The following is a 27,837-nucleotide window of genomic DNA, read 5'->3' as shown; positions in this document are numbered from 1 at the left end:
CATAATTCAATGGGTGCAGTATTCAATCCAGTTTGGGGGTTCTCCAACTGAAGATCCCAATATGCACATTAGGGACTTTATTGAGATCTGCGACACCTTCAAGTTCAACGGTGTTTCTGAAGATGCTGTGAAGCTGAGACTGTTCCCATTCTCTCTGAGGGACAAGGCTAAGAGCTGGTTACACTCTCTACCAGCTGGTTCGATTACTACTTCGGAAGATCTTGCTCAGAAGTTTCTTACTAAATTCTTCCCTATGGCGAAGACAGCTGCAATCATGAATGCTCTTACTCAATTTGCGCAGCAATCAGGAGAATCTTTATATGAAGCTTATGAGTGCTACAGGGAGATGCTTAGGAAGTGTCCTCATCATGGAATGCCTGATTGGATGATCATCAATTATTTTTACAATGGGTTGGGAGCACAGTCCAGACCCATGCTCGATGCAGCAGCAGGCGGAGTATTATGGGCAAAGAGCTATGAAGAAGCTTATGATCTAATTGAACTGATGGCTGCTAATGAATATCAATATCCAACCCAGAGATTTCCACAGGGCAAGGTAGCAGGAGTTCTTGAAGTGGATACAGCTATGGCTATCACTGCTCAACTGAAGGCATTGTCTATGAAGATCGATTTTCTGGCTAAGTATAGTGTTAAGTAGATAACCAGTGTTTGTGAGCTGTGTGCAGGTCCGCATGCGACAGAGCAATGCGCTATATCCAGTGACTCAGCTCAGTTTGTGAGCAACTTTCAGAGATCACAACAACCAGTTCCAGACACTTATCATCCTGACAATTAGAATCATCCTAACTTCAGCTGGAGCAATAATCAGAATGCGATGCAACAGCCATTCCAGCAGTTTAGCGCAAAACAATTCAACCCTCCTGGTTTTCAGCAACAAATTGCACCAAAACAACAACTCCAAATTCAATAACAAAATCATGATGTAGGTCTATCTTTGAATGAAAAATCTGAATTGGAGGAGTTACGGCTTATGTGCAAAAACCAGGCTCTTATATGCCAAAGCCAGGCTATTTCTATCAAGAATCTGGAGAACCAAATAGGGCAAATTGCTAATGCCTTATTGAATCGGCCACTAGGAATGCTTCTTAGTGATACAGAAGCTAATCCAGGAAAGAGGGAAGTTGAAGAACAGGTGAACGCCATCACCTTAAGGTCTGGAAAGGTTGCAAGCCCCCAAATTCAGCAAGACGAAGAGCCTGAAAAGTATCAAGTTCCAGAATCTGAAGTTTTGGATGAAGAAGATGTGCAGAAGGAAGTAGAGGTGGAACCAAGGAAGACTACTGTGGAACACACTCCTCCTGAGGGTAATACAGGGGAGAAACAGATCTATCCTCCACCTCCTTTTCCTAAGAGGTTGCAAAAGAAAAAGCCGGATAAGCTGTTTGAGAAGTTTTTAGAGGTGTTCAAGAAATTTCATATCAACATACCTTTCACTGAAGCTCTTGAACAGATGCCTAGCTATGCGAGGTTTATGAAAGGTATTCTCTCTCGGAAAGTGAAGCTCGATGACTTAGACACCGTTGCTCTAACGGAGGAATACAGTGCTGTGCTGCAACAGAAGTTGCCTTCGAAGCTTAAAGATCCTGGAAGCTTCACTATTCCTTGCACCATTAGAAACTTGTCGTTCGACAAGTGTTTATGTGATTTAGGAGCTAGCATCAATCTGATGCCCTTATCTATCTTCAAGAAGCTTGGTCTGTCTGATCCAAAACCAACATACATGTCATTGCAACTAGCTGACCGTTCCATCGCTTATCCACGAGGTATAGTGGAGGATGTCTTGGTCAAGGTGGATAAACTCATCTTCCCTGCTGATTTTGTAATTCTTGATTTTGAGGAAGATAAGAAGATTCCCATTATCTTGGAAAGACCATTCTTGGCTACAGGCCGAACTATGATCGATGTGCAAAAAGGAGAGCTTTCGATGAAGGTTTACGATCAAAAGGTCACTTTTAATGTGTTCAAGGAAATAAAGTTACCCACAGCTAAAGAGGAGTGCTTTAAAGTAGAGCAACTGCAGGTTTTGAATGCACCTCCGTTGAAGAGGAAGTTAGATATGCCATTCGATTCTCTTGGGTTAGCAGAGCTAAAATTTTCTCAAGACCGTCTCGAGCCATCTATTGAAGATGTTTCTACACTTGAGCTTGACCCACCACCAGATCACTTGAGTTATTCATTCTTAGGTGCACCCCATGATAAGGGGTTGAGATATATTTTTGATGATGTAGAGAGTGGCTGGACGGATCTTCCAGTGCTTACAGAGGGTTCTTCTCATGCGCCACAGACAGTTGATAGGTTTGGTCTTGGTGATGAGCAGTACAGGTGAGTGACTAGGCATATGGAGGCCATGCACGACATTCACCATTGTTTTACTGAAGATTTGACACACGCTTTCGGTACTGTTGTCCGAGACATTGGTGGCGAGGTTGATTGGCCACCTGATCCTCCACCCGACGAGGGTGACTCTCCCGCTAATTAGGTATGCCTGAAATCCTTATTATTACGTTCAATGAGGACATTGAAAATTTTAAGTTTGGGGGTGATAATGTAAGGATTAGTAGTGTGTGTGTCCATATAGATTCATATAGATTCATATTGCATGTTTAGTTGTAGTTCATTCATATTTTTGTATGATTTGTTCATTTAGGACATATTTGTTTGTTTCTATGTGATTTCATATAGTTGCATTTGCATGTATATTTAGCATGATCCCTTAAGATGAACTATGATATTTGATAAGTTGATGTTGATTTCAGTGTGGTGATGATGAATAGAGGGATGCTTAAGTCTTAATGAATTGATTTGCATGCTAGAAACAAATATTTTCACAAAGTCTTATAGGGTTGCTTTTGATCTAGATCATGATCATACTTGTTTGTTGTTGAGATTTAATCACTTGGTTATATTTAGAATTTGTGATATTCTCGTAATGACGTAAAAACACTGATTTTTTTTATCTGGAAAAAAACTTGGAAATCATTGCTAGTTGTTGTAAGGCTAGGTGTCAAATGGCTAGTAGCCGGCTCATATTTTTATGAGTAGTCTAGGGTTGAATGAGATGGAGCGAAACACACTCATTCAGAAATTGTTGAAAAAAAAGAAAAAAAAGAAAGAAAAAAAGTATGTGTTTATGCATAATTGATCAAGAGTGAGCTCTTTAATACTCGAGTTATTAAGTTCTAGAGAACTTTGTGCCTAGTGACCTAAGGCTTTTATAGTCTGGGATTCGCTAACCTAACGCTCGCTACATGGGTATTATTGCATAAGTCTTTTGGGACCTCATTCATTATATGGTCAAATAAGCATCTTTACTATGTGTTCAATAATAGTGTGAATCCTTGTATAACTCTAGTAGAAAGGAGGTGTTGTGAGTCATAATGCGTTTATTGTCTATTCTGTTTATAAACTTTTGATTGTTTTGATGATAGATAAGTTATGGTTATTGATCTAGTATCGAGAGTATATCTATTAAGCGTCCACACACGCACGTTTCTGGTTTGTGAGTTGGTTTGTGGAATTTATTCGAGCTCTGTTTAAAGTCATTGCATTCTTAGAGGCATTAGCTTATTCATTTGGTTATGGTTATTCCGAGGGGATCGATTGCATTATCATTTAGTTGCATTCACGTAGTTGCATTCATGCATTAGGTTTGTTTTATAGTTTTGAGTCTGTTTATGCTTGAGGACAAGCATCAATTCAAGATTGGGGGTGTGATAAGTGGATTTTATATCCACTTGGAACGCTTTATTACAAGCTTAAATTGGTGTTTTGGACTCAAGTTGTTGGTATTTTGATGTGTTTTTGTGTTATTGCATTTCAGGTATCAGTTAAATGAAGAAATGAGCTTTTAAAGGAATATGATAAAAACTGATCAGATTTGGAAGCCAAGGCTATTGTCAAGTTGTAGAGAATCTTGTTAGCTTCGCGTGGGTAGTTGAATCGCCTAATTCTGACGAGTAGAACTCAAGTTATGGCCAAAACAAGATTCATCAGGAATTTTTCCAGACAGGAGCTGAGCGCCCGCCCAGGAGAGCTGAGCGGCCGCCCAGAGAGCTGAGCGGCCGCCCAGAGAGCTGAGCGGCCGCCCAAGGCGCGGCTGGTCGCTGATTTCGCTGAAAAAGCGTTTTTTGAGTGGAATTTGACGATTTTAAGTGTCCAGGTCCACTAGGGGCGTATATATACTTAAAAAAAGGGTTTTCATCATCCAGGAAGCTTGGGATACCAAGGAGAAGACCTAGAAGCACAGAACAACTCTGAAAAAGAAGATCTTATTTTCAACTTGTGATTCTTTGAATTAGTTGTAACTTTGGATGCTCGTTTTCGTTCTTGTTGAACCTAGATCTCGTTTATTCGTACTTTAATCATTATTCAGTTTATTAAGACCTTATTTTATACCATGCTTTCATTGGAACCCATGGTGACGATGAGTTCAATTACGGGCTAATCGTTGTCATGGGATTCTAGATGATTTACTTATGGATTTCAATAATTAATTTGTTTCGATACCTTAGTGTGTGGTTATTGTATGATATCCTAGTATTGGTTATGCTTATTCATCTTATGTGCGTAGCTAACATATAAGATAGTGTATTAATCTCTATTGAAGCGACAATGAATATAGAGGTTTAGAACTTGCCATGCTAGCATAGGTTCATGTATTTGTTATGCATGATTCGTAGGTAACTCTATCCGTTTTACTTGCCCTATGTAATCATTATGGATAACTTGTGCTTAAACCGTTATGTTGTCAAATTCTATAGATATATATGGTCTCGATATAATTGGTGCCTATTCAGCTTCTATCTCTTTTATGGATGTCTGGTAGAATGGTACTCGTGCAACAAAAGTTGGCGTTTATTAGTTTCGTGTTATCTGATTAGTGTCATCACCATCACATGCTAAGGTTAAGAACAATAAGGCTATTGAATGAAGTAGTAATGAAGTTAGAATCCCATGTTTGTCATATATAGTAATTCAACCTCAATTCTCTTAGTTAATGTTATTTAGTATAATCTCTTAGTTTAATAAAAACCCAATTTGTTATTTATCTTAGCATTGAGTGATAACCATACATTGTTGCATAGGTGCATAAATTGAACTTAACCTAAACCAGTCTCTGTGGGAACGAATCTAATTTATATCTTATACTACTTGCAAACGCGTATACTTGCATGAATATTAGTGCGTATTTTCGCCCTAACAATGATGAGCGTAAGGGTGACAAGCAAAATCCTTCTGGCTCAAATCAAAGTCAAGCTTCCAAAGCAACTGGTAGTAAGGATGAGCAGAAGAAAGGAGAAGACAAAAAGGATGAGAAGAAGAAGAGAAGAAGTGAGAAGAGGGGTAAAAATAATCATGATAGTTCAGAACCACACCAAACCCTAAAAATCCAAACACAATCAGCTCAAATCTCAGCTCAACCTTCAGCATCAACTATCTCAAACATCAAACCACCTCAAACCTCAAAGCCTAAATTTCTATTCAAGCAAACAACTATCTCCTTCCTAAAAATTCCAATAACCACAAGCCAGACAAGGCTCAAGAAAATCACAACCTTACCTTTAGCCAAACCTTCACTAAAAGTCAATCTCAAATCTGTTGGGAGAAAGTCTAAGAAAGCCAAGCTTGCAGAAAAAGGAGAAGTCACTGAAAGGGTCATCTATAACTGTTTCAAGCAATCTGACTTTCTACCTTTGAATTGGTCCATCTCAGATGAAGATCATTTTAACAACTTGCCGAGGAAATAGTCAAAGTCTGGGTTGTATCTCTTAGAGAAGTTAGAATTTTCTATGAAGATGGGTCTTTCACCTTCCTTGGCAGTGATTTAATGGATTCTCTTTCTCCCACATAAATTAAGAGAATAATAAGTTTGCTAAAGGACAAGGATACTGCTACAAGGGCATGTAGATCAGTTATAGCTGAATGGTTGATTACAAGGGAGAAAACGAGAAAAAGAAATAAGGCTGAACCTAAAGAAAGAGTGAGGAAGTATGATGAGGAAATAGAGATGTTCATTAAAAGATCAGAAGAGCTCAAGGCCAAATGAATGAGCAGAATCTCTAAATATGGGAAATTTCTAAACATCAAAGCTGATGGATTCTCAAGATTTAGGATTGATTTACTAGACAATGGTTATCCAAAGGTAACAAGACAAAAACTTGTAGAAGCTCTAAGTGGGACACCTATAATAGAAGAACTTGAAATTCTTGATCACTTAAAGGATGTTCTTAGAGAAGAAGTAGATACAAAAAATGTCTTTTCCTGAGACTTGTAATCATCAAACTTTGTAAATCTCCCAATATATAAAAGTTGTAATTCTATCAAGCTTTATGTATTAAATTTCATTTTCCATTTTTTTAACTTGGGGTTAGTCTTGTTAACATGCATGAATTTGTGTTAAGCATTCTTCTTACAAATTGGGGGATATTGTTGTGCAAGACATGCCTGTACTTTAATAAGACTAAGTAAAATTGACAACCAAGTAAGTTGTATTGTAATCTTAGTTTGCATTTATACTTGTAACATCTAAAGTCTGTAAAAATGTAAAAGAGTAGACTGAAGTCTTTTTGTTTAAACAGTATCAAGCCTAAGGATTCTATTTGAAAGAAGATCAAGAAGATCATGCCTCAGAAGAATTATGAAAAAGCTTAGAGTTGAATAAATCTGTTTGGATAAAAATATTCTAATTCAAGATCTCTACAAGTCACAGATTTAGTGTTATAGAGAAGTCACTCGAGAACTCCAAATAACTTATCGAGAAGTCAAAAAAGCTTGTAGAGAACTCATAGAGAGATATCGACAAGTCAAATTGAAGATATGGAGATTGGAGATATCGAGAAGTCATTTCTTCACTAGAGAACTCAGAGTTATCGATAAGTCAATACTCATTAGAGAACTCTGAGTTATCGATAAGTCAAATTCCACTAGAGAACTCAGAGATATCGATAAGCCAAAATTGACTAGAGAACTCTGAGTTATCGATAAGTCAATAAGTCACTAGAGAACTCATAGATATCGATAGTGAAAGTGAAGATATGAAGACTAGAGATCTCGACAAGCCAAATTCTCCTATAGAGAACTCAGAGACCTCTACAAGTCAAATTTACTATAGAGTAGTAGAGATCTCGATAAGCCAATATACTTATCGAGATATCAAGTTCTCTATAGACCAAATGGAGATCTCGAGGCAAAATCTCAAAGTACAATTTACAGACCAGTTCAATATCCAAGATTTACAATCAACAAACAATCCAAACAGCTGGATTGACAAGTCTATAAAAAGCAGCTTGAAGAGAGTGCAAGATTAATGGTGAAGATTAACTGACAGAGGAAGATCAAAGTTAACACAGTGTGCAAGGATTTGCTAAGCCAGAAATGGAAGATACACTTTTCCTAAAATAGAAATGACAAGTGACAGTTTACAAAGTAAAAAGCAGTTTCTTATTATACACTGTGTAAACTAGAAGTTAACTAAATTATAAAGTTAACACTGGTCCTTTGTGAAGTTGTAACAATTTAGATAGAAAATCTTGTAACACTCTCAAGAAGAAGCTAAGCTCTTTATCAACAAAGAGCTTAGAAATTTTGTAGCAAAACAGTCTTAATTTTAATATAAAATTAAGTGAATTTTGAAAGATTTGTGTTCTTTATTATTGCATGTTTAACTTCAGCAAGTAACACATTTCACTACAAGATTTAATTTACTTTGTTCAACCATAAAAAGTTCAAGAAAAGCATAAAAATAGTAAAACACATTCACCCCCTTTGCGTGTTATTCATTTCCTAAAACTTGCAATTATCCATACTCAATATGTAACTTCATCTACTATACGGGATCATTTCACTTCCTTTTAAAACATTCAAAGAATAGACCTTACACAAGAAGGGAATTTGTGTATATGATTCTGATTGGAAATTTTTTATAAAGAATAAGAGTACAAGGAAATAATCGAAATGATCCATAAATCAATAAGTCATAATTGAAGAGGAAAGAATGAATGATGATTTAGATATGAATTAGACAACCATGACAACCATATTTATACTCAAGATGGTCAGTCTTTCATATTATATGGCATACAACACATGATTAGGTGGCGTCCCACCAGACTCTTCATTATTTCGACAAAGCGTCACATCATAACACTGCTTATCTCGATCAAAAAGAAATATTCTGAGAAGAGAAATAATTTGAAAGGGATACAGTAAATTTTCTTTTCTTCTTGTCTCATATATTTATCACTGAAAGAAACTCACACGTATTCAAGAATAAAGAAGAGTATACGCAATCGTGGAAAAGAATGACACCGTTGGTTGCCATCTACATTTCCCTTATGCATACTTTCAGGGCTCGTTCGAGTAACAAATTCTAGATCCACGTCAGATGATAGATTTAGAATATCTTCTGGAAATACTTTAAAATCTTAACAATCTGAGCATAATTGTCGGCTCATTGGATTTTCCGTCATAACTTCTTGCTTCATCCCTGCCAAGTAAGTCTTGTATTTTTAGCGTCATGATTCCATGTTTGCTACTTTAATAATTCGACCATAATCACGTTATTACAGAAAGTATAATCATAATTTCTAATTTCTTCTATGCCGCGTAGCGTAACCATTGATCATGCAACACCTCGACTCCGTTGATAAGAATATTATTCTTTTTCAATCGTCTGGAAGATTCCTCCATTTTCTTCAATCATCCTCGGGCTTCTTTTGGGTCAATGAACCCATTTTAAACTTTAATAATTTCATAAATTGGATAAATAATATTTCTGCACGTTAATTCGATTGTTGATACTATTAAACAAGGTTTGCACTCTTCTTCCGAAGAAATTTTAAATTTCTCCGTATTAGCGGGTCTTACTTGTCCCTCTGAACTAATAATACTGAGTTCGATCAAGTATTCTTTCGGGAAATCTCATACTTATAACAACAAAAACTCAAGTAATAATTTGACAACCATAATTTTAAAACTCATTTCGTGTAAAGATCTTTTAGAAATTCTGTTAAGAAAACCTTTTTCGAAAACTTGTTTTAAGATTTTGAAAATTGCACACATGGTCGTCATAACTATATAAGTTGTTTGTTATTCTCATAATCCGCTAATGAGGTACCTAGTTTAAGAAACGAACACATAAGGGTCCATTCACTTTGATATATCTTCTATTCCTCCTCAGGTTCATTTCTCATTCATTAGTCAATGAAAACTTTATTTACCGTTGCATACTATCTTATTCATGTTCCTAACTCCAATGCGGACATCTAATGCTATCTTTGATGTTTTCATCGTCGTCCCTGATGTCATATGTACAATCAATTAACGCAATTCAGCATTCTATCCGTAGATAATGTCGTATCTCCTTGCTAATCTTAGGTATACCTAATATGCTAGATATCATTCATAGCGTGGCGCCCAAAAAGTGACAAGAAACTTCTCACAATGATCGTGCCTTTGAAATTTGCAATGTTGGCTCTTCGTCAGCTTAAATCAACTCGTTACCTCCAGTTTGAACCTTGTCCAACTACATAATTCTAAGTTGGATCATACCAAAACTCATCTATCTTTCCTTATACGAAGTTCTCACGCGAATAAATCTCCTTTTTCTTTAAAACCACATAAAAAGTAGGGTAATTTACCCATTCTCCGTCAAGCTGTCGACTCTTTGCAACTATAAGATCTAGGAACTCAATATATCTATAGTGTTAATATATTCACCTTCCACTTCTCTTAACAATATCCTATCTTACTAATCCATATCCGATCTGCTAATCTTAATTCACACTCAACTCGAACTCAAAATGAGTATACATAGGGTCTTCCTTATCTTATATAACCTGTCAATCCTATCTCACTTCCACCTATTCTTATTTCAGGGCCCAATAACCTGTGGCTCTGATGCCAACTGTAACATCCCCAAATCCAGGGTCAGGATTGGGTGTCACTAAACAACTTTAAACAATATAATCATGTATATTAAAACAAATATACAGATAACCCTTCATTATTCCGGATCACTTACGGTCATGGTATGTAACAAGAATCTAACTCTCTAACATTTACAATAACCAAGTACGATTTTATTACCTTTTTACTAACTTCCTTGTATTATTCACTCTAACACCTCCAAATTCCTTCAGCTGGGATCTCTCCACTTTTGTTGTCTATTAAGAGCTATTCACTTTTGTCCTCATTTGATACTGAAAGAAATAAGAATTCACAAAGTAAGAGTGAGCCAAAAATGCCCAACAAGTATCATAATTGGTTTCCAGGTATCATATCAAAGAAACTTCTGGAAACAGTCTTTAAATGATTTCAAAATATCTTTAGTTATTTAAAATAGTTGAGCAAATAAAAACGTCGACCCTCATTGGCCTTTAATCATAAATCACATTTCTATGTAAAAGAAAAATGAACGTTTCACTAATTCAGTTCTTGAATCAAATCTTTGTTTATTTTTGTAACCATAAATTTCCAAAAAGGAATGCCGTTAATGGCGATCAACAATAAATTAGACTGGACACTAGAACCAACATATGCACTATAACCTGCTAATCAATCAGGATATAGCGCTGATCTATACCCAACTATATAGATCCACCAACATATAGGGTACCCAGGCACTATGGCCCAATAATCAAGGGTCCAGCCATCTCTGGCCCTTAGGTTCTAGCTCATTCCTGGCCCTCATCATAACCATCCAGTCCGTAGAGTATTTTGATGTCAAATCACTTTGATTTCAAAATATCCCGATTCAGGGTTCGCAAATAACCCGGAACAATAGGTATTTGCTTAAGAGATCAATCGATAATAAAGGAACAAGAACAAAAAGGTACTTGCATAATTAAGACTAATTGCAGCGAAATATAAAAATATTTAACTATTTTGAATTTAGAATAGGGAAGAAATATTTGCAGTATTTTAGAAGAAAGTTTAGGAATACTTTCCTCAATTGATAACTCTCTGATCTTTAACTATCTGCCATATCCCTCAGTCTTGATATATCTGTATTTCCCATTGACAGGCTACCTGACCTTTCTTGTCAATCACCATTTCAGGTTTATCTCTATTCTGACATAACTAGAAAAAGTAGAATAAACATCACTCTTTAGACATCGTTTGGAGTTTACACTGATGTAAAAAGTTTTTTTTGCATCAGTTTGTTTCAAATTGATGTCTTTTAGTAGATGAGACAACAGCTTTTTATTTAACTGATGTATTAGGTTCATTTTTAAAAAAACCAGCAACGCGGTTCCCCCTTGCTTTCCCCCTTAACCAAATTTTCACTTCCTTTTGAAAATCCCTCCCATGCCTTAGAATTTTTTCGAACTCTCCATCCTCTTTTTTCAACTTTACACACACACATAACATTAAAACATTAAAACATTAAAATCAAAACAAAAATAAAACCAACACTTATTATATCAAAAAGAAAAACATAAATCAAAATAAAACCCTTTCCTTGATAGCCGAAATTATTTCTTTCTCTCTCTCATCAACTCTAAGCTCTCAAATGTCTCAGCTTTCGACGGTTAAAAAGCTCAAGCTTTCTCTTATCTTGTGCTCTCTTTAATACTGTTCTCAAACTCAATTTATCTCGATTATGCCCGTTCAATTAAAAAGGTATTCAAGCTTTATTCAGTTAAGCTTCCTCAAGCTTCAAGTACGAGTTCAAAGGTTGAAAAAAAAGTCCAATTAACTGCTCAAAACTACAAGTCAGAGGATGAAAAGGTGAATTTTTTTATTGGGTGAGCTTTAAATCCTAATTTTTTAAATTGGAGCTTTCAATTTCAAACCCTAGTTTTGTAATTAGTTGAATCTTTGCTTTTTAATTAGGTTTAAATAGTTAATGTTCAATTGGATTGGAGTAATTATTCGAATTGAGCATGTTATATTAATTGGAGATTTCTTATGTGTGTTTTGATTTGATATTTGGTGGGTTTGATTTTTTTGCAGAAAGTAGTTGTCTTGGAAAAGGCTTATGCAAATATAATCTTGCTAGAGTTATGGTATCGGAGAGGAAATCCTAGCAATTCATATGATGCTGAGACTCAAAAGATGATGGATGCTAGAGTTGACTTGTATTTCAGTTTTTTTGTTGATCTTTCTTGCAGATTTCTTAGAATGTATGTGTTATTTATGTAAATTTATTCATTTTCGTTATTCAAAGTCACTCTTTTAAGAACACAAATACAATACTGCATATTTTTTTCTTGTTTTTGTGATTATATAAACTAGGTGTTTGACGAGATTGATCTGCTTGTATTTTTTGTAAATAGAACAGTCAGTGGATAGCCATGCTATCAATGATATATGCTTCCATCCATAGTGTAGTGCAGTTGCCACAATCTGACTTAAGTACATATCATTTCCACTTGTTTTTCTCTGTTGTATTCATCATTATTATGGCTTAAGGAATCATTGTTACACGAGGAAATTTTGAAGATGACCTTGTAGGAAACTGTCATCACAGTAAATTTGCTCTTAATTGCTTATATGCTAGTTGCATATCAATAACATCGAAATAGTGTTTACGTTGTTTTTCTTGTGTAACATCATATATATGTACTTTTATGGACAAACTGATCATCACTTCGATATTTGTTTGAAGTCTAAATTCTCAAAACTTTGATTAAACATAAGGTTCATTATGTAGGTTCCTGAGATCTCCAGGTTCTCCGATTTTTAAAGCATTTAGAAAGTAGCTCTCGTTTGAGATTGCAGTTGGTTTGAAACTCATTGTCACCTCCGTTGTGACCGCAAGAACACATGCTTCTGTATTTAAACAACATCTGTGATCTTTTTCTTTAATGTAAATCAGTATCGAATTACTCCATCATAGTGTGATATCCCTATACAGCCTAAAATAATATTATTAACAGCCAAAGTGCAAGTCTCATACATCTTATCACAAGTACATGTATGTGCATATATTATTCTATATGCTTGCAGTATATTTGATAGAATAATCTGTTCTGGTTATGATAAGATGTTTTAAAATTGTCATTTAATCCATTTTTCTTTTCTCCTTGTGCTGTGATAGTTTTCAGGTAAGCTGGTAAATATCAAGCTCCATACTCGGAGGTCACAATGGGTGGTGAAAGAATCCAGAAGCGATAATTTGGATTGGAACAACATCTGTAATCTTTTTCTTTAATATAAATTAGTATCGAGTTACAGATTTCTTAGAGTTGCTTCAGATTTTTTTTTGCTTTTCTTATTTACGAGGGCTTTAATTTTTAAACTTTCCCCTTTTCTCCAGAAATTAATCTACCTTAGTTTTATTAAAGGTCTCTGGGGTTTTATTAATTTGTTATTATCTTTTTCTTTTCCAGTACTCGAGGCATTTTTATATTCTCATCAATCTCAACCATTGGGCCCAGAAGACTTGGCCTGGAGAATGGTTTGTTCTCATCTTACCTGAGTTCTCTTTAATTCGTGATTTAACTCTTATTTTCCTTTCCAAAGAGTTTGGCACTTTACACATTATTTGCATCATTATACACAGACGGCTAGTTCAGTTTCATAATTTTCATTAATCATTATAGTATACTTACCTTTTAAACACATTTTAATTTACAATATTTATCTTGGCCACACAATGATGCTAGAGTAGAGTTGATTCTACTCAGGCTACTTCATTGTATTGTATCATTTTAAATTGGGCAAAGATTAATGTTTCCAAGCATGTTTTACTTATAATTCTTTGCCCAAAATGGCAAGTGGTTAGCTTTTTAGTTGTGGTCGGGGATGGAGGTAGCGAATATCTGTAATTTACTTCTGCTGCATTATTTTATATTTCATAATTACATGGTAAAAGTTTGTAATATTCAATCTATTTTTCTCTCAGAATATGAGAATACTTAGATTATTTTAATAAATTTTAAAGTTTATAATTTTTCCTCAATAATTATGAGTTATAAAATTTGGTCCATTGGTTATCAAATCCTTGCTATTTCTCTGGGTGTGGCATTTTGAGTTAAATTATTGTTTTTGTGTGAATTAAGCCATTTTAAGTTATCAAATTTTACAAATGAATACATAAAATTTGGTCCATTGGTTATCAAATCCTTGCTATTTCTCTGGGTGTAGCATTTTGAGTTAAATTATTGCTTTTGTGTGAATTAAGCCATTTTAAGTTATCAAATTTTACAAATGAATACATGAATGTCTCTTAGTCTTGTACAACATTGAAACTTTTTGTATTATGTTTTAAAATTACGTCATGACACTTGACCTTTTTACTTATTTTAATCTCCCAACTAGTGTGATATCCTATGCAACCTAAAATAATATTAGTAATAGCCAGAGTTTAAGTCTTATACATATTATAACAAGTACATGTATGTGCATATATTATTCTATAGGCTTGCAGTATATGTGATAGAACAATCCGTTCTGGTTATGATAAGATGTTTTAAAATTATCATCTAATCCAGTTTTCTTTTTTTCTCGTGTTGTGATAGTTGTCAGGTAAGCTTGTAAATATCAAGGTCCATACTCGGAGGTCACAACGGGTGGTGAAAGAATCCAGAAAAATGTGTTCTTGTAGTTAGTTTGGAAATAATCCAAATTGCATTTTTACCGATCATAGGGCAACACTTAGCCGGAATATGCGTAAACATTTTGTAGTTGATTCTGAATTTTGTGTAGTAAAATGTTCCGCCGGGAACATTTAATTTTGATTAGGTTTGTAGTTGAACATTAGTTGTACAGTGTAGTTTAAATATGATGTACATAGTTGGTCAACTAGATGGATTCAATAGTGTTGTTAGTTTATATACTTGATAAATTTAGAATTTTGTTGGTTTGCTGGAGGTTGGTAATGATAAACATATTTTGCGATTTCGATTTATTGGTCTTATATTTTATTTTATTTTTAGCATTTGGTAATTTACAGTCCATCTAATATCAATGCATAGAAATAGATGTTAAGATACATATCTTCTGAAAATTGATGTCAAAGAAGTAGCCAAACTACAGTTCTAAAACTAAAACCGATGTTAAAATTGTCAAACACATCAGCTCTAGTTAATGAATTGATGTTTAATCAGAAATCTAACATCGGTTCTCATTTACAAGCGATGTAAAAAGGTAAATTTGACATCAGTTTCATGCTTAAAAATGATGTTAATGGTTATTTATACCTTGTAAATTAAATTTTAAAGCTCATAATTAGATCATATTAAAGCTAAATAGAACATGCTATAATGCAATTTTTGTGTTAAAAAGGAGAATATACATCGGGTTTTTATTTGAAACCGATGTTAAAGTTGTTACCAGACATCAGTTCATAACTGATGTTATATGGGGGTACCTTTCTCTACACCCACATAGACATCGGTTGGAAAAACTTTTAACATCGGTTGGAAAAACTTTTAACATCGGTTACTGACCGATGTCTATTGACATTTTTCTAGTAGTTTGAATCCACTCGTTTCACTACTACACGTAATCAGACTTTACTTTTACAATCTATGTCTGGCTTTGAATGCTTTGAACTATGTGTATCTATCATAACATATACCATTTAATTAACTGACAATATATAATTGTCTAGTCTATACGTTTATCCTTATCGTCTACCCACCCGATAATAACAAATAAGGATCATCTTTAATCATATAAAGTTTAATAGTCACGTGAACTCATAATTCACATAACACATAAACACATAAGGCACGTATCACATATTTCATATAACATATAACTCAGTTTGTCAAAACATTCGACTCGGTATGTTCAAAACTGAAATCGAGTCGAAATACAATTTTATGATATTTACGTGACTCAGAAACATTTACAAAATTAAACGACCTTTCGAAACGAAAGATTTTATGTCTCCAAAGTATTTTTAATGAAAGCAAAATATTTTTCTGAGTCTAGATGCGTTCGTTTTGTATTAAACGGACGAACGGTCTATTTAATACGAAATTTTGAACATTTTTCGGAATTAAAACGAGTCTCCGAATCATTTTATAATTAAATAACAGGGTTTGAACACCCGAATCTGACTTTAAAATGATTTAATATTAATTATCGAGCTTTGAAAATAATTTTAAATAATATTTAAAAGCTCAAAACTATTTTTCAGAATTTTTAAATCCAAATAAATAATTAAATCTAAAATAATAATCAATTAAAATTAATTAATAACTAATTAAATTAATTAATCAATTAATATTTAATTTAATTGACTAATTAAATAATTAACTATCAACTTAAATTAATTAATTAAGTAATTAAAATTTAATTTTAAATAAAAAAATAATTTTCAAAAATGAAAATATTGATTTTTTTAATTTAAAATAAATAAAAACATTTTCTGAAAATGATTATAAAAGAGAATATAATTTTTGTAAATAATTAAAACATGAGTCTGATTTTTGTAAAACACAGAAACCTTGAGGAGTAAACTGCAAAAACAATATTTCAGAAATGTTTTTGCCGTAAAATGAATCAAAATCGGGTCAAACCCCGGGTCAAAATTGACCTGAATGGGTCACCCAGTTTCTGAAGAACACGGCGGCCGGAAAAATAATCTGGCGGGGCTAATTCAGGCAAATACTAAATCGTTTGATTCGGTTCTACACTCCAATCGATCCCTCAACACAGCAGCAACTCAGAGATGGTTTTAGTTTGGGTTTACAACCCCTGAACAATGTTTTCCTGCGAAAACAATTAGAAATCCGGCGAGCTCGACTAAAAATCGGCGAGCTCAATTACAGGTTATCCAGGAATCGTCTGTTGCACAAATATACATAAATCGATTCCAAATTCAACGAAGAACACAACCTATTTAACAGAATCAGCTAATAACCCCTAATCAAGAAATACCCAAAATCAGTCAAGAACATTCCTATGAATATAACCCTAATTTTATTAATTCGAGAATCAAACATCAATTAGGACATGTTATTGAACTCCAAATCAGTCATACAATATATGACCAGGAGGAAAAGATCTACAAGATTAAGCCATCAAATCATATCAACAACATCAAGAACAAAAATTCCTATTTTAATCCTTAATTAATTTAAATTAAAATAAATAAATAAGAAATTAACCTTAATTCCTGCACTGAAATTGATGATTGATTATGAAAGAAATTTTCGAGAGCTTCGATTTGATATATGGCACGCTCGAATCGGAGTTCGGTAACGCCTTCGTTTGTGCGTTTGATTATGAAGAATGCTACGTTTAATTAGGGGTTTCTCTGTATTTTACTGGATTTTTATATCAGATTATGATTATACGAATAAAATGAAATAAGAAAAGGGCTATTTATATTTATGGAATACTGGTACGCGTTGGATCGTTTTGGATCGAAAAATAAGTTGCTTAGCCACTAAGTAACTGCAAAAACGATCCGATTTGATACCCGTATTGGATAATTATCCAAACCAAGCTTTTTATAAAACACCTTATACAAAAATAATGTAATAATATCCCGTCTTTCGAGAATATGGGTTTTGTTGATCTATCGAAATGATTATAGTATCGAAAATTTTACGCCGGGACATGTACGGGTCAAAAAGTAATCCGGATCGAAAAAGTCAAAACACGGAAAATGTCCGGAATTATCAGATTAGGTTAGGAAAGAGTTTTCCGAAGAGTTTCGGGTTGTAAAAATGCAAAAACGGTTGAAGTTGGACGATTCTCGGCTTTATAAAATAGTTTTGTAATTATTTAGAAAATAATTAATAAATTCATAAATCATTATAAAATCATATAACATTCCAAAAATTACCAGAAAATACCATAATTACCTATATTTTATTTTGGACATAATAAAATTAACATACCTATACTTTATCACATCAACTTAATTTCTTGGGAAGGGCGGGTGATGTTGTTTGCTAAGCTCTCGCATTAGGCTATTAGTTGTGTTGTGCTGTTTAAACATCATTTCTGCTTGGTTCTTGGATTCCCACCCCTTGCAGTCGCCATGCCACACTTAGTTCAAGTCTTGTCACCTTGTTTGAGTTAGCATTGATTGCTGGGCTGATGTTTCATTTTCTGGACAACCTAAACTACTTAGGCTTGGTTGCTCCTTGTTAATCTTTGTTGGTTTCCATTGAAGAGTGCTCGAATGCTTAGTATATGGAAAACAACTGGACTTGGCTTGGGTCACTTTGTTCACTTGGTTTTGGTTGCGGATTGGATGGTTTTCATGGTTCCCCCCAAGATCAGTTGGCTACTCGAAATTTGGAATCTTAATAGTTTTTTATTGCGGCTGTTATTGACGTGATGCTAGCACAAATAAGCTGCACACTAGGGAGACGCCCTAGTCTTTGTCAAACTTCATGCTTTTGTGTTGAGCTCATTTTGGTTAGCTGTGATCATAGTTTGTTGGATGGTTTTCAGGGGCTCTCCCACTGTTAGGGCGAAATCACGCACTAATATTCACGCAAGTATACGCGTTCGCAAGTAATATAGAATACTTTCTAGTTCGTTCCCTCAGAGACTCAGACTAATTTATTGTCTAATTTAACTCACTCACCAATGTATGACTACTTCTCAATGTTAAGATAATAACACTTAAAATTGTTGATTAAATATTAACTATAATTAACTACTTAATTAACCACTTAACTAACACTTCAATTTATCAATAATAAAACACTCATGAGATCACAACTTCATTATTACTTCCTTCTATAACCATTGTTATTACCTTTAGCATGTGACAGTGATGATATTAATCGAATAACACGAAACTGATAAAAGCCAACTTTCATTGTACTAATACCATTCTACCAAACATCCACAATTAAGATAGAAGTTGAATAGTCATCAATTATGTTGAGTTCCTATATGTCTACAGAAATTGACAACACAACGATTTAAGCACAAGTTATCCCTTTTTGATTACATAGGGCAAATAAAACTGTTACAGTTACCCACTAATCATGCACAACGTACATGAACCTATGCTAGCATGGCAAGTTCTAAATCTCAAGATCCACCGTCGCTTCACAAGAGATTAACACCCCATCTTATATGTTCGCGACGCACATAAGACGAATACGCACAACCGATACTAGATATCATGCAATCATCACATACTAAAGTATTAAACAATTAACTAAAGAATTCCATAATAAATCCGTTGCAACCCCATGATCACGATTAGCCCATAATAGAACTTATCGCCATCATGGGTTCATATGAAATCATGATAATTAAACACAAGAAAATAATAACTAAACTGATTATATTAAAACAGAGTACGTCACAAGAGTAAATAAGTCAAAGCAAGAAAACTAGCATCCAACGTTACAACGAAACAAGAATCACAAGAATATATGCTTCCTCTTCGTTGCTGTGTGCTAAATCGGTCTTCTTCCTTATCTTCTTCGCTTCTTGCAAAACACAATCTAAAACATAATCTCCTCTTAATACTCTATGAAAACGTCTCAAATCTACTTATATAATAGTCCCATAAAACTCAGATTACATAGAAGTTGGAAGCCAAATAGAAGTAGAAGTCTAAAATAATATATCTTTTTCCCCGACCCTGCGCGGCCGCTCAGCATTTCTGCGCGGGCGCGCAAGGCTGCTGCGCGGCCGCTCAGCATTGCTGCGCGGGCGCGCAGGACCCTACTGGAAAAATTCCAGGTTTGCTCCGTTTCTTCGCCGTAATCTGCCCGTTCTTTTCCTCTCTCAATGGTGAACACATGCCAAGGCTTATTCTTGATGATTCCTCCTCCGAAATGCAACTAATACCCTGAAATATATAAACACTAGAAAAACGCGTCAAATACACAAAATACTTGATTTCAAGACATCAATTTAAGCCATTTTAAGACGTTCTAAGTGGTATAAAATGCCACTTATCACACCCCCAAACTTAAATCGATGCTTGTCCTCAAGCGTCACAGACTAAAAACAAATAAAAAAATATGCATGAATGCAATCTATATGAAAATGCAACGATCCCCCTTACTACAATTAACCAACCAAATTGTCACGTCTCAACGAATGCAGTTAGACACTAAAGATCAATAAACCCATGCAAACAGACATACAGCCAGAAACGTGGTGTGTGCAAATGCTTAACAGATATGCTTCGGAACTAGACCAATTACTATAACTAGACTATCCTCAAGGCAATCCTACGATTATACAAAGAATAAAAATTCTAGGCACAAAGTGATATACAACACTTCAAGAACTCTGGAGCTGACTACGGAATCGTGCTTTTTATTTACAACTCAAATGCTTATTTGACCGTGCAATGAGTGAGGTCCACAAAAGACTTATACAATGGTATCCATGTAACGAGCGTTAGGTTAGCGGATCCCAGACTCTAAAAGCCTTAGGTCACTAGGCACAAAGTCCCCTAAGAACTTAATAACTCGAATACCAAAGAGCCCACTCTTGATCAATTATGCAAAAAAAAATAATTTTTTTTTTAATTTTCTTTCTGAGCAAGTGCGTTTCGCTCCATCTTGCTCAACCCTAGACTACTCGCATAACATGCGAGCCGGCTACTAGCCATTTGACGCCTAGCCACAACTAGCAACAAATTCCATTTTTACTCCATTTTTTTTCTTTTTCATGCCTTTACCACTAAGAACCTATTATCAAATTCTAAGCATAATAAATAGATTATCCTCGAAAATAATCAGATCATAACAACAATCTAGTCTTTAAGCATTCTCTAAGACTTAGTGAAAATACAAGTGCTTCTAGCATGCATATCAACCTACACAACTTAATATCACTTTAATGCTATCACTACACTCGCATCAATATCACAATTCAGTCGATAAATCATTGCAAAAGGGATCATGGTATATGCATGAGCTATATGATATGACAAACAAATAAAGCTATATATAAAAAAACTATATGGCAAAAATTATGCAACTATATGAACTAACTATCATGAATATGCAGCTATATGACACACACAAAATATTCCTTAACTACCACCCCCAAACTTAAAATCTTCACTGTCCCCAGTGAAGGTAGTAGAAAGGAACACAGGGTATACCTACTCGGAGTCATCATCATCAACACCCTCAGTGGGTGGAGTATCAGGCGGCGGGTATGCAGAGTCCTCACCAAAAACTGGCCACTGGATATCAGCTCCAAGGCCTCGAAAAGCAGTCCCTAACGCAAGGGTGAGCTCCTGAGCAAACCTGCTCTGCGTCTCATACATGGCATCCATCCGCCGTGAAAGCCTCCTATACTGGGCATCACCCATCCCAGCACCCTCCTGAGCTCTCGAAGAACTAGCCTCACCACGCCCTGGCCTGGCCATAGTAGCACCTCGTGCTGGACGCCCTCCTGGAAGACGATAATCCAGCCCATGCTCCTTAGGCTCACCACCGGTCCACTCCTGCATCCCATTCAGAGTGCCAGAAACTATCGGAGCTGCTGGCAACTGCAACTGCTCATGAGCCGGCCAGTTCACTCCTACTGCTCGGCATAGCTTTGTAACCGTGGATGCATAAGGGATGTTCATATACTTTGTTCCCCTCAAAAACTTCAGAATTCCTTGGTAGATAAACTCACCAAGGTCCACATAGTATTCCTCATTCAGAATTCCCCACAACAGCTGTGCTCTCTCAACTGTGACCTCGTGTGCATGTGAAGAAGGCAAAATATTAGCACATATAAATGCATTCCATGCACGGGCATACCTGTTCATGGCGATCGCCGGAAAGTGACGATACTCATTATTGGCTAGACTGCGGTTCCAAACTGTGCCCGGTCGACAGAGAGTCGCACAAATCAAATCCAAGTCAAAGTCCTCAGCAGTCTTTTCATTCCAGTTCTCCTCCTCGGGCTTTCTCTCTCGCTGTCCAATCACACGGCGAATCGCCGCAGGATGATAATCAACCGTCAGCCCACGAACTACAGAAAACCCATTCTTTTCAGCCTTTGCGTTCGCGTAGAACTCGCGAACAACACTCATCGGTACTGCTTCGGGTGACTCACAAAAAGCTATCCACCCCTTCTCTGCAATCATGGGCAACAACTCACCATCCCTCCCTGATGGTAAAAACCCCCTCTCCTTCAGAATCGGCTTCCCCAACAGCCTAGTGTACTCCTCCTCCGCAGCTCTGTCAGTTAACCGAGGCCTTGCAGCAGTACCCCTTGATGAATCAGTAGTAAGAACTGTGCTGCTGCTGTCAATAGTGCGTGCTCTCTTGGGTGCCATTGATTTGTGAATAAAAGTGTGTAAGAACTGATTTTTGATGTTTATGAGAGGGTTTAAGTGTAGGAAGTTTGTGGGAGATATGTAGGATAGGTGTATGTATATATAGGGTGTGGAGTAGGTTAAATTAGATTAGGAGTGGGGTTGAGGGATAAAATCATGGGGTAATGGGAAAAGAATTCGTGGGTTTATGGGCTGTGATGGGTTTTCGTGTTTTTGTTTTTTTTTTTTTTTTTTCTGAACTGTAAAAAGTTTTCCGGAACTCGACCCCTGCGCGGCCGCTCAGCATCTCTGCGCGGGCGCGCAGCAAGCTGCGCGGCCGCTCAGCATAGCTGCGCGGGCGCGCAGAGGGTCTCTGGAATTTTTTTTTTCAGCCCCTGTTTTCTGATTTTTTTGTGTTTTTGGATAGGTTATTAACTTCTAAGGGTTCCTGTAACAACAATTCATGGGTTGCCTCCCACGCAGCGCTTCTTTTTCGTCATTAGCTTGACGTTCCGTACCTTTCTCACGTAGTCAACAATATGGCACTAACCACCTCTCGGTTTGCCATGTTCCCATAGTAGTGCTTCAACCGCTGACCGTTAACCTTGAATGCTTGGTCCGAATCATTCTCAAAAATTTCCACCGCTCCATGTGGAAACACAGTTTTGACAATAAAAGGTCCAGACCACCTTGATTTCAACTTCCCAGGAAAAAGTCGGAGCCGAGAGTTGAATAACAGAACTTGTTGCCCTGGCACAAATAACTTAGGATGTAGCTTCCTATCGTGCCACCTCTTCACCTTTTCCTTATACATTTTGTTATTCTCGTACGCTTGAAGTCGAAATTCATCAAGTTCATTAAGCTGAAGCATTCTTTTCTTACCAGCTGCATCTAAATCCAGGTTCAATTTCTTCAATGCCCAGTAGGCCTTATGCTCAAGCTCCGCCGGTAGATGACATCCCTTACCGTACACCAACTGAAACGGTGACATCCCAAGTGGAGTTTTGTATGCTGTTCTGTAAGCCCAAACAGCTTCATCGAGCTTTAAAGACCAATCCTTCCTTGACGGACAAACAACCTTCTCTAGAATGCGCTTTATCTCTCTGTTAGACACTTCCGCTTGACCATTTGTTTGCGGATGATAGGCAGTAGCTACTCGATGATTCACATTATAACGCTGTATCATAGAAGTGAACTTACGGTTGCAAAAATGCGATCCTTCATCACTTATGATTACCCGAGGTGTTCCAAACCTTGTGAAAATTTGCTTATGAAGAAAATTTAGCACTGCCTTTGCATCATTTGTCGGTAAAGCTTTAACTTCGACCCATTTTGAGACATAATCGACTGCCAGCAAGATGTACTGATTATTGCAAGACGAGATAAAAGGCCCCATGAAATCGATTCCCCATACATCAAAGACCTCGACTTCAAGCATCACATTTAATGGCATCTCATCCTTCCTTGACAAATTTCCCACTCTTTGGCAACGATCACACCTTAAAACAAACTGATGAGCATCCTTGAACAAGGTAGGCCAGAAAAAACCTGCTTACAGAATACGAGCTGCCGTCTTCTCACCTCCATAGTGTCCACCATAAACCGTGGAATGGCAGTCTCGTAATATCCCCTCCGTCTCACAGAACGGGATACATCTCCTGATGATCTGGTCAGCTCCCTGTCTAAACAAATATGGTTCATCCCACATATACCACTTCACCTCATGCAGAAACTTCTTCTTTTGCGCGGATGTCAATTTAGGAGGCATTATATTGCTGACAAGATAGTTTACAATATCTGCAAACCATGGTTCTTCCTCCTGAATTGCAAACAACTGCTCATCCGGAAAAGATTCATTGATTAACGTCCTATCTTGTGAAGTAGAATCGGGATTCTCCAACCTAGAGAGATGGTCAGCTACTTGATTCTCAGTACCTTTTCTATCTTTGATCTCTAACTCAAATTCTTGAAGTAAAAGCACCCAACGAATGAGTCTCGGCTTCGAATCCTTCTTAGAAACCAGATAGCGAATAGCTGCATGATCAGTGAATACTGTCACTTTCGTACCAAGCAGATAAGATCGAAATTTCTCAAAGCCAAAGACTATAGCCAAAAGCTCCTTCTCAGTAGTGGTGTAGTTCAATTGTGCCCCATTTAAAGTCTTACTCGCATAGTAGACCACATGGAAGAGATTTTTCTTGCGCTGTCCCATAACTGCACCTACCGCATAATCACTCACATCACACATCATCTCAAACGGTTCTGTCCAATCTGGTGCTGTAATAACTGGTGCCGTGATCAAACTCTCCTTGAGAGTCTCGAATGCTGCCAAACATTCATCATCAAATTTGAAAGGCACATCTTTCTCAAGTAAATTGCACAACGGCTTAGATATCTTTGAAAAGTCCTTGATGAATCGCCGATAAAAACCCGTATGACCGAGAAAACTACGGATTCCTTTCACCAAATTAGGTGGGGGAAGATTTTCAATGACTCCCACCTTGGCCTTGTCCACCTCCAGACCCTTGCTAGAGACCTTATGCCCAAGGATAATGCCTTCACGCACCATAAAATGACATTTCTCCCAATTAAGCACCAAATTAGTTTCCACGCATCTTTTGAGTACGGCGCGCAGATTATTCAAACATTCATCATATGAGTGTCCAAAGACGGAGAAGTCATCCATGAACACTTCGACGTTATTTCCAATCATGTCAGAGAATATAGCCATCATACATCTCTGAAAGGTGGCCGGGGCGCCACATAACCCAAACGAAACTCTACGAAAAGCAAATGTGCCAAATGGACAAGTGAAGGTAGTCTTTTCCTGATCCTCTGGTGCAATACAAATCTGATTATACCCGGAATAACCATCCAGAAGACAAAAATACTCATGTCCCGCCAATCTGTCAAGCATTTGATCAATGAATGGGAGAGGGAAGTGATCCTTCCTTGTGGCTTTGTTTAATTTTCTATAATCCATGCATACTCTCCATCCTGTAACTGTTCGAGTAGGGATGAGCTCATTCTTTTCATTTGCGACCACAGTGATACCTCCTTTCTTAGGTACACATTGCACGGGACTCACCCACGAGCTGTCAGAAATAGGATAAATGATGCTCGCATCTAGCCATTTCAGAATTTCTTTCTTCACCACCTCCTTCATGATCGGGTTCAGTCTTCGCTGCTGTTCCACAGTTGGCTTACTACCTTCCTCTAACAGAATTTGATGCATACAATATGAATGACTTATCCCCTTGATATCTGCTATGGTCCATCCTATAGCCGATTTGAATTCTCTCAAAATCCTTAAGAGCTTGTCTTCCTCACTACCTGAAAGGTCAGCTGAAATAATAACAGGTAACGTAGATGAATCACCTAAAAAAGCATACCTCAAGTGTTCAGGTAATGGTTTAAGCTCCAAGGTAGGTGCTTCCTCTATTGATGGTTTGAGCTTCCCTTCAGCATTCTTAAGGTCAGAAGTACCAAGAGATTCAAATGGTATGTCGAGTTTTCGCTTCCATGGAGAAGCGTTCAGATATTGTAATTGCTCGTTGCTATCTTCATCATCACTGTCAAATTCCCCCACTAAGGCCTTTTCCAATGCATCAGACATTAGCATGTGATCGAGTTCCGAAGTAACCGCATAATCAATCACATCCACTTTTAAGCACTCCTCATCTTCTGTAGGGAATTTCATTGCCTTGAATACGTTGAAGGTCACATCCTGATCTTGGACCCGCATAGTAAGTTCCCCTTTTTGCACATCTATCAAGGTACGACCCGTAGCCAAGAAAGGCCTCCCCAAGATTATGGGAATCTTCTTATCTTCCTCAAAATCCAGAATAACAAAATCTGCAGGAAAGAAGAGCTTATCCACCTTGACGAGCACATCCTCAACTATGCCCCTTGGGTAAGTAATGGAACGGTCAGCCAATTATAGCGACATGTATGTGGGTTTTGGATCAGGCAGATCCAGCTTTTTAAAAATCGACAAGGGCATCAGATTAATGCTTGCTCCCAAATCACAAAGGCACTTGTCAAAAGTTAGATTGCCAATGGTGCAAGGAATGGTGAAGCTTCCTGGATCTTTCAGTTTTGGTGGTAACTTTTGTTGCAGAACCGCGCTGCATTCTTCCGTGAGAGCAACGGTTTCAAGGTCATCCAGTTTCACCTTCCTTGAAAGAATAGTCTTCATAAACTTCGCATAACTAGGCATTTGTTCCAGAGCCTCAGGGAAAGGTATATTGATGTGAAGTTTCTTGAACACCTCCAGAAACTTCCCGAACTGTCTATCCAGCTTTTGTTGCTGCAATCTCTTAGGAAAAGGTGGTGGAGGATAGAGCTGTTTCTCCCCTGTATTAGCCTCAGGCAGAGTGTGTTCAACAGTAGTCTTCCTTGGTTCCGCCGCTTTCTCCTTTTGCTTAAATTCTTTATCTCTAACTTCAGCTTCGACTTCTTTTGCTTTTTCAGCATCAGCTACTTTTCCAGACCTTAAGGTGATAGCCTTGACTTGCTCTTTAGCTTCCTTCCTGCCTGGTACTTCCGTGTCACTGGGAAGAGTGCCAGGTTGACGATTGAGCACTGCATTGGCTAATTGTCCGATTTGATTTTCCAAGGTCTTGATAGAAACCGCCTGAGTCTTGCACAACAGCTTAAGTTCCTCAAAATCAGCACTAGTAGGTGCAGCTGCACTTCCCTGTTGAGGATATGATTGCCTTGTAGCATACTGCTGTGGTTGCTGGAATCCAGGTGGGTTAAACTGTTTACTCACTCCTTGCTGATATGGTGACTGAATAGCATTCTGATTATTCCCCCAGCTTAAATTTGGATGATTTCTGTTGTTAGGATGATAGGTCGCTGGCACAGGCTGCTGTTGTCGCTGATAATTATTCATATATTGAACAGATTCGTTGACAAGAGAACACTGATCCGTAGCATGAGAACCTACACAAAGCTCACAAACCATAGCTATTTGATTAACTCCATACGTAGCCAGAGAATTAACCTTCATTGATAGCGCTTGGAGCTGGGCTGCAATAGCGGTGGCTGCATCAACTTCCAGAATACCTGCTACCTTGCCTGATGTCATCCTCTGAGTTGGGTTCTGATGCTCATTTACAGCCATCGTCTCGATAAGATTATACGCCTCAGTATAGCTTTTAGCCCATAAGGCGCCTCCAGCTGCTGTATCGAGCATGGGCCGAGATTGGGCCCCCAAACCATTATAAAAACCAGTAATTACCATCCAATCCGGCATTCCATGATGTGGACATTTTCTCAACATTTCCTTGTAGCGTTCCCAAGCCTCGCACATAGATTCTGTAGATTGCTGCGCAAATTGAGTAAGAGCACTCCTCATAGCAGCAGTCTTTGCCATTGGATAAAACTTCACCAGAAACTTTTGCGCAAGATCTTGCCACGTAGTGATGGACCCGGCTGGTTCAGAATGTAACCAGTCTTTAGCCTTATCCCTCAGTGAGAATGGGAAAAGCCTCAACTTGATAGCCTCATCAGTCACGCCATTATACTTAAAAGTGCTACAGATCTCGACAAAATTCCTTATGTGCATGTTGGGGTCTTCAGTTGCCGCTCCTCCAAAAGAAACAGAATTCTGCACCATCTGAATAGTGCCCGGCTTGATTTCAAAGGTGTTAGCTTGA

The 27,837-nt window shown here is 37.0% G+C and overlaps 1 long non-coding RNA gene and 2 other non-coding genes across 3 annotated transcripts; 2 read left to right on the top strand and 1 right to left on the bottom strand.

Annotated features, from left to right (window-relative positions):
- Positions 1-268: 268 nt before the first annotated feature.
- Positions 269-375, bottom strand: LOC141687703 (small nucleolar RNA R71). Its single transcript, XR_012561189.1, has one exon. It is a non-coding gene; the product is annotated as a small nucleolar RNA R71 (small nucleolar RNA).
- An 11,088-nt stretch (positions 376-11,463) lies between these two features.
- LOC141687125 (uncharacterized) lies at positions 11,464-14,871 on the top strand. The gene is made up of 5 exons (XR_012560936.1): positions 11,464-11,751; positions 11,977-12,146; positions 13,064-13,160; positions 13,356-13,423; positions 14,487-14,871. It is a non-coding gene; the product is annotated as an uncharacterized LOC141687125 (long non-coding RNA).
- Positions 14,872-27,432: 12,561 nt separating this feature from the next.
- On the top strand, positions 27,433-27,539 carry LOC141687755 (small nucleolar RNA R71). The gene has a single exon (XR_012561239.1). It is a non-coding gene; the product is annotated as a small nucleolar RNA R71 (small nucleolar RNA).
- Positions 27,540-27,837: the final 298 nt, after the last annotated feature.

The sequence above is a fragment of the Apium graveolens genome, chromosome 9, assembly GCF_009905375.1.
Source record: "Apium graveolens cultivar Ventura chromosome 9, ASM990537v1, whole genome shotgun sequence".
Classification (NCBI taxonomy): domain Eukaryota; kingdom Viridiplantae; phylum Streptophyta; class Magnoliopsida; order Apiales; family Apiaceae; genus Apium; species Apium graveolens.
Note: the sequence above shows the minus strand (reverse complement) of the source record. Positions and strands in the feature narration are given on the sequence as shown.